A 10,887-nucleotide genomic window follows, 5' to 3' on the forward strand; every position below is an offset into this window, starting at 1 on the left:
TACTCTAGACTGTGTGCCCGCATTCAGAAGAAACCTACTCCACCTCGGGCCTTCCAAGCAAGCCAATCAGTAAGCCATTAACAAGCTGCTTTAATTCTGTGGCAAGCGACAGATATTTGAAGCGTTAATGCTTTCAAACAAATGTCTTTTGTCAATTCTATGCATATACACAGACTTTCTGTGTGGGCTGGTAAAAACCATTTAGCCTTGGCTGTACCAACTCTTAAATTGTTACTGTAAGGCACGGGTTCTTCTCCATGAGTAGAGGAAGGTCTTAGGTATGCAGGAGAACAGCGTCACCACACACAAGATCCAAAATGGATCGGTTGTGTACCGACCAATAAATAAATCTGCCTAACCCATGTTACCAAACACCTTTACAAGTCTCTGATTCTGTTAAATTTGTCCAATTGATTAATATCTAGAGGAGCCCTAAAGCTCTTTTAAGATGCTTGATGATTAAACTATTGGATTACATTCATATTTGACTTGAATTGTGCTTTACATTCTGGCATATTTGAGGTTTAAACCCCTGGGTTTTACCAAGACCTGCTTTTTGCTGTGAGCAGGGCAGCTGTGGGGCTTTGGACCATGCCAATGCACTTCAGACCAGTGCAGGTGGCTGTGCTGGGCAGGGAGGTGCTGCTGTCATGCTCTGCTGGAAACCGGTGGGTGAACATGCTTTTGGATTCAGCAGTGGCTTCCAGTTTCTTGAGTGGCCAAAGGTGTAAATTCTGACTGTTGGACCGTGCTGAGTTTGGTCCAGCTATGCTGGCACTTCTGCAGTGCTCGGGTGACTGTTGCCACCCTCGGATCAGCTCGGATCAGGGAGGGTCACTTGTCCCCACATCACAAATGTTGCCATCGCTGAGTGCCGGTAACACCAAACGGGGAGAACGGGTGACAGCGCGTGTCACGCCTACATCACAAAAGAGCCAGTTGGTGCTTTGTGAGGTGAAGAGACAGGCTTTTGAGCTGGGAAGGAAGATCAAGGGGACTGCTAGCCGAGTCTGGCTGTTCTTCCCCAAGCTCTCCTCAGCTGTCACTGCAGCGTGTGGCAGGCACCTCTGCCATGGCCTGGGACCTGAGCTGTCTCCTCTGCCTGTGCCACTGTGCTTTCCTGGGGGTGATGCTGGCGATGCTTGTGTACCACTTCATGAGGACCCCAGACAAGCCCCAGGTAGGAGGCAGCACTGGACCTGAGCTCAGCCCTGGCTGGTGGGATGGGGTCAGCAGGAGCCTGGGAGCATCCCAGGGATGGTCTGGAGCAGCCCTGCCTGGCAGGAGAGGCTCTTTCCCAGCCAGACCCTAGCCAGGAGGCTCAGGGCAGGCACAGGGCTGGACCTGGCTGGGCTCTGCTTGGTTTGTGGTGTTGCTGAGGTGACGGTGAGCATGCCCCTCTCTCCCACTGCTTTCTTTGTCCGTGCAGGGAGGGAGGCGGAGGAAGCAAAGGCGCAGAGGCAACAAGGGACATGCCAGAGGTGAGCAGCTCTGGGCAAGGCTGGGTGTCCTGCAGAGACAGCCCCTGCTCCCACACGCTTCCTACCCCATCTGGGGATGCCGCATCCATTCACTCTGATTCCTCTGCCTGCAGCTTTTGTCATCCTGGAGCCTTTACAACCCTTGAAGACCACCCCGTAAGTGGATCTGTTCCCTCTGAAGCACAACAGCCCCCTCTGGGATCCCCCACCAAAGGAGATCCCACCAATGCTGTCCTCTGCCCCTCTGCAGCTGCCCCGTCCCACCACAGATGGATCCCATCTATGAAGTAGCCGATCAGTTCAACAGCACCATCCAGGACCTAACAAGACGACTGGACCTGTGAGGTCACTGAGGAGGGCGTGGGGACAGGGGACACGGCTTGAGGCAACCATTTGGGGAGGGCACAGGGAAATCCACAGGTCTAAAATGGAAGGGATGATAACTTCACAGAGCGATGGCTCAGAGCTGGCAGTGTCCGTCCTTTTCTGGGGCAGGCTGAGATAGAATCACAGAATCATAGAATAACCAGGTTGGAAGAGACCCACTGGATCATCGAGTCCAACCATTCCCATCAAACACTAAACCATGTCCCTCAGCGCCTTGTCCACCTGTGCCTTAAACACCTCCAGGGAAGGTGACTCAACCCCCTCCCTGGGCAGCCTCTGCCAGCGCCCAATGACCCTTTCCGTGAAAAATTTTTTCCTAATGTTCAGCCTAAACCACCCCTGGCAGAGCTTGAGGCCATTCCCTCTCATCCTGTCCCCTGTCACTTGGGAGAAGAGCCCAGCACCCTCCTCTCCACAACCTCCTTTCAGGTAGTTGTAGAGAGCAATGAGGTCTCCCCTCAGCCTCCTCTTCTCCAGGCTAAACACCCCCAGCTCTCTCAGTCGTGGGGGTCTCAGAAAAACACCAACAAACACCCCACAGCAATGACACAGCCAGCCGCCTGCTTTGGGGAAGGAGTGAGAGCCCCATCATGCTCAGGAGTGCTGGGCTCAGACGCCCCCTTCTCATCCTGCTCTTCACACAGGCTCTGCTGGCAGATGCCTGAGGCCAGTGACACCTCCTGGAATTCCACCACGGCTACTGAAGATGAGTCCTCCTCAAGGGGCTCTCTGACCCTTTCAAGAGAAGACTCTCACAATTCCATCATGGCAAGGGAAGCCAACTCCTCTGAGATGCCTCTTTCCCCTTCAAGTGACAGCTCCTGGACTACTATCACAGACAGTGAAGATGAGTCCTCTTCAAGGGGCTCTCTGACCCTTTCAAGAGAAGACTCTCACAATTCCATCAAGGCAAGGGAAGCCAACTCCTCTGAGATGCCTCTTTCCCCTTCAAGTGACAGCTCCTGGATTACTATCACAGACAGTGAAGATGAGTCCTCTTCAAGGGGCTCTCTGACCCCTTTGAGAGAAGACTTACACATTTCCATTATGGCAAGCAAAGCTTGATGCTCTGCATAGGTGTCTCTGTCCCTTCATGTGATAACTTCTGGACTTCCATCACACTAAGTGATGCTGGCTCCTCTTCACAGCCATTTCTCCTGACTCTTCTAGAAGGAGCAGACATGGCTTGTGACTCCAGTGTCCAGCTTGGCCTGGGGCATCCCGAGACTGGCACAGAGGAGCAGCCTGGCCCAGCAACTCGCCCACCCTGCAGAAAAAGGGCAGCCAGCTGCCTTGCAGCCAGAAGCATGCAGCAGCACCAGCAAAATCTTGAGATCCAGCTGGGAACAGCCCTGTGGGCTGCAAGAACACACGTGCCATCCAGGGAGGCAGACTCCAGTCCTCTCTGGGTCAGCAGTGTCAAGGAAGACAAGAACACATGGGGGAATAAAAAATACAAGCCCAGACCTGGGGGCTCAGCAGTCCATGAGTCATGTCAGTCTCACTCTGCACTATGAAGGGATTGTGGGTGGCTCACACAAATGATATTTGTGTATGACATGGAGAAGGGAAACAGGAGGCAGCTTTCCAGGAGAATTATAGAATCACTCTGCTCACGAGAGCAGAGTAGAGAGTGTCATGCAGGAATTTGTTCCCATTTATGAAACTCTGGATCATTGTAGGAACCCACTCTATGGGATAATTTCAGATCTCCTTTTTCTTTGACAGATCTTCTAGATAAATAGTAATGGTTCCTTACTTAAGGCAAAGTTGGAGTTTATGTTGCCCCATGCAAGTGAAATGTGAGAGCCAGAGGCAACCTTTTATTACTCACTGCAGATAGGGAAGGATGGTCTGAAACATGTGCCACCGGTGTAACAGGAAAAAGATTGGTGCTTGGTGCTTTCTCAGAGCAATTCAGCTTTTCACATTATGGTAATTTCACATTATGGCAGTTCCTGCCCCAGCCTAAACTGCCTTTTCCAGGCAGGAGCTTAGGCAAGGACATGGCATCAGAAAGCGAAATGGAACCACAGAAGCTGGCTGAAGATTTCCACCTTCAGTCCCTAAACACAGGGACAACACTTCCAGCAACACCAGAAACCTGCGTTGCCTTTTCCCAATGTTCACTTCACCCAGATGTACTCAACCAACACCTTAAGTCTAAAAAAAAAGCCTCTCTTACTTATATGAAAGAGACTTTGTTGGGTGCTGACTTGCAATGGACCGTGTGACACAGGCCCAGTGCAAATCAGTAAATTCAGAAGTCAGACTAATGTATAAAGGAAGTATTTTCTCTTGAGAAGGCAAGGCTGGGGCAGAGGATGTGGTAATTACATGTTCTTCATCACTGCTATTTTCTTCCTTTGCCCAAAGCAGCTCTGGGGAAAGCATTCCTATTTGTGTGTCCCTCGCCTGTACTGCCTTTTGCTCCCCAAGTAATACTCACATTAAGGAAGTTTCAATGGAATTCAACAGCTGCGGAGGGATAACAGAATCCAGGGTTGGTTTGTGATGATCTCGGACCCTCCCCTGGAAGCCCTGAAGTGTGGGCTGCAGCACCAACAGTTGTTAGAGGCCAAAGCTTGATCCTGTGGCCCTACTGAGTCACATACTAGGGGGAATGATGTCCTCTTTCTCCTTCCCCTCTAAGCTCTTCAGCTTTACTCCCTCTGAGAAGATATGGAGGGAGGACTTGGAAATTGTTCAGGGCCAGGTTCGATGAGGTCTGGAGCAGCCTGGGCTAGTGGGAGGTGCCCCTGTCCATGGCAGGGGGCTGGAACTGGATGATCTTTAAGGTCCCTTCCAACCCAAACCATTCTGTGATTCTATGATTCTATGAAAACTAGTGCAGGATCCATACTTTGCTGAAGGACTATGCAGAATGAGGTGTAGGAGCATGTAGAGAGTAGAATGACAGTCATGAATGGTGGTTTTCTATTGAGTAAAAAGAAAGAGAACTGGCCAGAGCCTTTAGCTGTCATCTTGGCAATGAGCAAGAGTGTCCTTGCTCCTCCTCACGGGCCTACAGTTGTTATAATCACAGAGCCCTAAGTCATCATTTGGCGTCACCTGCTTTGCCTCAGGTAGCAACGAAACAGTGTGAGTGCTCCTCCTCCCCCTGCCAAGACCTGCTGGTTTAGAAACGTTCTCTGACTCAGCTCTGCTTGTAAGACCTCAGAAGACCATGGTCCATGGAAGTGGGGGAGGGAGAAGACTGCCAGAGGAAAAGCTATGATGCAACACGATAGCAAAGTAAATAGGCCAGATGCATGTTGCACAATGCTGAAGAAAAATGGAACAGAAACCCACCTCCTCGGTACTAAGCAGCAGACTCAAAGGCACTCAGTGTTTGGATGTGTTTTTCCCATAGACGTGTTTTTATAGCTGTGGTTAATGTGTGACTAATCCTTACTGCGGAGTAGCCACACAACCACTCCTTAGAGCTGTGCACGCACACAGCGCTGCGCTTCAGCAGCAGGGGTTTTGTTTGAAAGTAGGAATGGTAACGTCCAAGAAGAATACATAAACCCAAGACTTTTGAACAGCGCTCTAATCGTTTGTGCCATGCCCAAGAAACTTGCAGCTAGGCTCCAGTTGACATATATAACGAGAAAGACAAACCACCTCCCAAGAACAATAAACAGTTCAAAGGCTTCTGTTTTCAGGCAGCTACTATCAAACATTAACAGCGGTATTTAAGCATGAAAAGCAGACTCAGCCAACACTTTCAAGAGCATATGCAAACTGCCTGTCTCTCTAGTAGCACATTAATAGCAATTCTAAAGCAGCCACATTTTCAGGCTGCATAAAAGGCAGGTAATGCAGCTCCAAAACAATCATATTTTCCCCTGTGCTGCCCTGAAAACAATAAAACTCCAAGAAAACCTTCTTTACCCATTGCTCTAGGGAATGAAGATTGACCACTCAACTGCTGGTTTAAGTTATTCATAGAGTTGACTTCAGGTCTGGATGTATTGAATGAGAAAGGATTGGTTCTTCAGCAGCGCTCTGCGCCGAATGTAGCTGCATGTGCAGTGGTACTCACTTCGTGTGACAGTCCCTGAAGGGCTCACCAAACCCTGGTGTCCACTTAGAGCTGGGCTCTGAAGGCCTCTGACCATAGAGGATGAGTGTTTATGAGAATTTTTCAGATATCCTCCAAGTATGGACGAATAAGTAATTAGATGGGCCATCTGCTCCAGTTGTGATGCCTACAAACCTTCTTTTTTTATGCGCTTTCCGCTTTATTTTGATGGCTTCTAATTTGTGGGTTTTTTGAAGAAACATTAATGGGTTTTTACATCCTTTTAAAATTATTTCAACCTTAATTGCAGTTGATTTGGTTTTGTTCCTATCAATTTATTAAGACTTTTAAGCGTTCCTCAGTTAAAGCTTTGCATGAGGAAATCTGGGTCTATCTGTTAGAATAACAAAAAAGCTACATGATCCCTTGAAGTCACACGCTGTCTGTCCTCGTGCAGCATGGACTGGCATCCAGCACGTTGCCTAAGCAGGGCAGCAGCAGGTTTATGAGCAGCATGTGCTCGTGCTTAGGGACCCAGAGCAGCACAGAGCATCTCCCAGAGGGGCAACCCCTCACTCCCAGCACCTGCTGATTCCAGATGTGAGGGAAGCCAGGAGCCACCGTCTTGCAGAGCAGAAAGGTATCTTGTTCAGAAGCTGCATTTCTCAGGTATTGCTGAGTTTCTGCTGGCACTCAGACCCTCTCCTTTCAGAAAGAAACGCAACCTGTTTTACCACCCTAGGAAAACAGATAGCCAGTCACATAAGACACAAATTCCTCAACTTTGTTTAAAGGGAGAAGTGCCCTGGTGGCCTCAGCAGAAGTTTCTTCCATGTTGTCCTTTCCTCAGTGCCCCCCTCCACCCTTACCATCTGCAGCAGCTCCTCAGCTCAGTGTATAGAAGGAGGGATCTGGCTGGCTCCTGACTGTTGCTTCCAGAGATAAGGCAGGTGTGACAGCTTTTGATGGTGGATTTTCAGAGATTTGGTTTTTGGTTTTTTTCCTGCATACTACTTGGAAATATGTTGCATACCACAGTGACAAGGGTACCACAGCGTGGGGACCCCTGGACTGGTGGTGCATCTTAAGCATATAGCTCTCCCTGACACAGGCTTTCAGGGGTCAGGAATGCTTTGATGGTTGGCTCAGCCAAGGGGGGAATCATGCTGAGGACCTTTCTGTACAAAAAAAAAAGTCACATGGCTTTAGTTAAACTGGAACAGCTTCATTCTGAGATCTGCTGTCTAAACAGGTTCTAATCTTTGTTTATTTTTCTTGCCTACTTATTCTTTGCTTTCTGCCATTTTGAAGTAGGATTTTCTACTTCTAAAAGCGCTTCAGATATTCTGACTTATTAAAAATTTAGTCAATGCCCTTAGCTAGTTCTTGTTTTGATTTCTAGTTAGCAGACGTGTGCATGCACGTCCACACACATAGGCACATGTATATATTTGTAGACACAGAATATATTGATGCCAATTATATTTTGTGATCCTCTCACAGAATGGTCCAGAAGGCTGCTCATCTGCTTTTCCCATGCTAAAGCACACCAGGGGAAGGAGACTAGTAAACTAGAGTAAATAAAATACATGGTAAATAAGAGCAGGTCATTGGCACTAGGGAGAGATGAGATTGTCTGTGTGTAGAACAACAGAGCAATTCATAAACCCAGGGCTGATACCTTAAGAAGCATGTTGGTCCAGATTTGTTGCTTTTATATTAGTGGTGCTAAATGTTGTTAGAATCCCAGCACGGCTTATCTACGCTGTGCTATAAGCAATGGTAGGTGAAGAAACGTGATGGTTTAAAGTTTGAATTAAGTTTTTTATGGGGAGCAGTGTTTGCAGAGAGGTGGCATTTGCAGAGTTTAATGATAGATAGGTTTTCCTCAAACTATCTCGTACTTTCTTCTACTAGAAATAACAGTGGCTTGCCCAATCAGTCTAGTATCTTAAAAGAGGTTACTTTCTAGAAATTCCCACCTGGAAATGTGGTACAGCTGATGTTACCTGTATAAGACAACAAACTTTCTTCTCAGCTCATAAAGAAGTGGCTTGAAACACTCCAGTCTCGGTCTAGAGACTGTTCAAAGGTAGAAGAGAAGAAGAGAGGAAGCATTTTTAACTGGTCTCTGTATTCTTTGCATAGACTATTGGCTGAAAGACACCCTACTGGCTCAGGAACATTTCATACCATAATATCCCTGAACATCTCTTTTCCTGAACGAACTTTGTACTCAATCCATTTTAATCTTTGGCCCCCACTATTAATGGAAGGATTATCAAGTTTTTTAATCAGCCAGTTGCTTCTTTTATTTTTTTAATCCCATATTATTCTTTAGCCTACGTTGCTCATCTTCACCTCTTGTCCTGTACCATGTACAAGTGTGAGGACAGCAAAGGTAGAATCTGTCAATCTATGTTTTCCCAAGCTGAACAAACCAAACACTGTTACTTTATTGTGGGAAGAGTCTCCGTGCTCACACGTGATTTTAATGATTTTCCTCACTTCTTTCCCAGCATGAATCAATCCTAGAGCATGTAGGTGATGGTAACTGAAGGGCACAATAGTTCCTTGTATCATGATGCCCACAATGCTGAAAATTCACTCTATTTGCTGGAAATGCCTTGGCTACTACATCCTATATTTATTTGTGCATCCCTTTCTTCCAGCTGCATCACACAATTATTCTAGAAGTGACTAATTCACCTAGCCCTCTCTTCCCCTTTCTTATTTCCAGGTCAGAGCAGAAGTTCCTGTTGTTACCCCCTCCAACGCCTGACCTTGTGCTATTGAAATTGATCCTAATTGTTACTTGTCAGAACATTAAAATATTCTACCTCGATATTCCACTGTCGAAGCTGCCCAAATCCCCAGCAGCAAATGTAATTCTGTGTATTTCCTTCCATTCCAGACAATATTTAGAAAGATGTCACCAAAATGAGCCGTTTTCTTCCTCTTAACTCCCCATCTTGCAGTCTGCCGCGGGCTCCTCTTTAGCCCACTCCGCACCCCTTTACAGTTCTTCCACTAATCCCCATGTTCCCCCTTTTGATTATTCATTTTCTGTGGCACTGATAAATTGCTTTACCAAAGTTCAATGAGATTAGATTGCCTTTGATTGAAAAAAAATGCTATCAAAAAGCAAGTGATCTTATTATTCGGGCACAATCTACTTTTGGTGAAACCGTTCTATATTTTATCCCAGGTATCAGCATCTGATCTTTTAATGTTTCTGTCCATCAGATCCTTTTGTAAGACACTGCAGACTGCTGAGGCCATACCTATTCTCTCTTCTTTCCTTAGTGCAGACACTGCGCTTCCTTTTCTGCAGTAAAATTGCTGTCCTCTAATTTGACAAGCTTATTAAAAACGCTGTCCATCAGGCTTTCGGTTCCATGAGCTAAACACCAGCCCAGAATTCCAAGTAACTATTTAGGTTTGAGTCTCTACCCCCTCTCCCACATATTTAAAGGGGTTTTGAGTTTTCCTGCTATCTCAAATGGAGCAAATTTCACCGTCCACCTTTATACCACAGCTCATTTTCACCAGTCTACATACAAGCCCTGATGAAGACTCAGATAAGGCATTTATGAAGCATCAGAAATAGTTTTTTCTTCTTTTTCTCTACAGTAGCCCTGCAGACTGGTCCTCTTTTTTTTTTTTCCTGTTATCTATTTCCATTACAAGATTGTACAGCCTTTTTGATTCGTTTTAGCTTCCTTTATAGAGTCTAATGCAACCTGACAAAGTGAGAATTGTGACAAAACCTTCCTCCTCTCACAGTTTGCTTTCCTTGACATTCGGGGCACTTACACCCTCCAGCTCAATTTTCCAGAACAAAGAAGGGGTCATTTTCTGCCAGCCACATTCTTTGCATCTCACTTGTGAACAAGAGCAAATGTGATAATTGCTTGAGCATGGATGAAGAAGAAAGTCAGGAAGCGCAGTGAATGGAATCAGGACTCAGGAGAGCCCAGGCTACCCTGTGCATGAATAAAAGCAGGATATCACTTCTATAGATTATTCCCTCCTAATACAACAAAGTTTCTCTCAAGTGCACACTGAGGATCACACTCGTGTTAGGGTTTTCACACAGAAATTTCCTACTTTCCTCAGCAATTAATTTTTTCTGTACTATTACCAACTAAAGAAGTGGAAGCAAGTCTTGGGAACCCCCAAGGAGGAGAATTCATAGTGGGTAAGAAATTACTATGCAAAACAGTCAGCTCTGATCATACATAAGCCCTTTACCTAGTTTAAGGGACTGGCAAAGTTGGCATGCAATTAGAAAGCCCTTTCCACCTTTGTTTAGCTATGGACATTGTCTTCTAAACTCAGTCCTTTCATCTCTTTGCCTGATCTCAAAGCCTTCTGATTACCAAGATTCCTCCAAAAACTTTCTGATGGGAAATGCACAACCCACATGGTTCCAGTGTAGGCAAGGAGATAATAAACTGAAAACACAGTGGCTATTTTCCAGAACAAAAAAAATTAAAGTAATCTTCATACAGCTCAAAGTCTTGTAAAAGGGAATAATTGTATACACTACAATAAGATCCACTCAGACAGGCAGCAACTTTTGACTTTCTTGTTTTGTGAAGGATCTTTTCCTCTATTTCTGTTTTGCTCCATCTCTTCCCAAACAAGGCACTGGGCTCTAGTATAACTGATGTTGTACAACACAGCATCTAGGACAGGCCTGTTCTATTCTCCTTTCTTGGAGATACAATCTCCAAATTGGTCTTGGGAAGCACATTTTAATAGAAAGAGTTGGAGCTCTCCTTCCTGCAGCCCTCTCTGCTCTCAAACTCCCAGAGGCAGAAAACAGGCAGCAAGAGGGAGCCCTGTGAAAGATTTACAACGTTTTTTTCACCTTTTTGGAGATGGTGACAAAATGCACAAGCAAGAAGAGATCTCAGAACGAGCATGAGATGCTGCAGGGCTCTAACACAGAGAGTTTTCATCCAAGTCTCCACTACAGCCAGTTCA

Source organism: Phaenicophaeus curvirostris, chromosome 2 (genome assembly GCF_032191515.1).
Source record: "Phaenicophaeus curvirostris isolate KB17595 chromosome 2, BPBGC_Pcur_1.0, whole genome shotgun sequence".
NCBI lineage: Eukaryota > Metazoa > Chordata > Aves > Cuculiformes > Cuculidae > Phaenicophaeus > Phaenicophaeus curvirostris.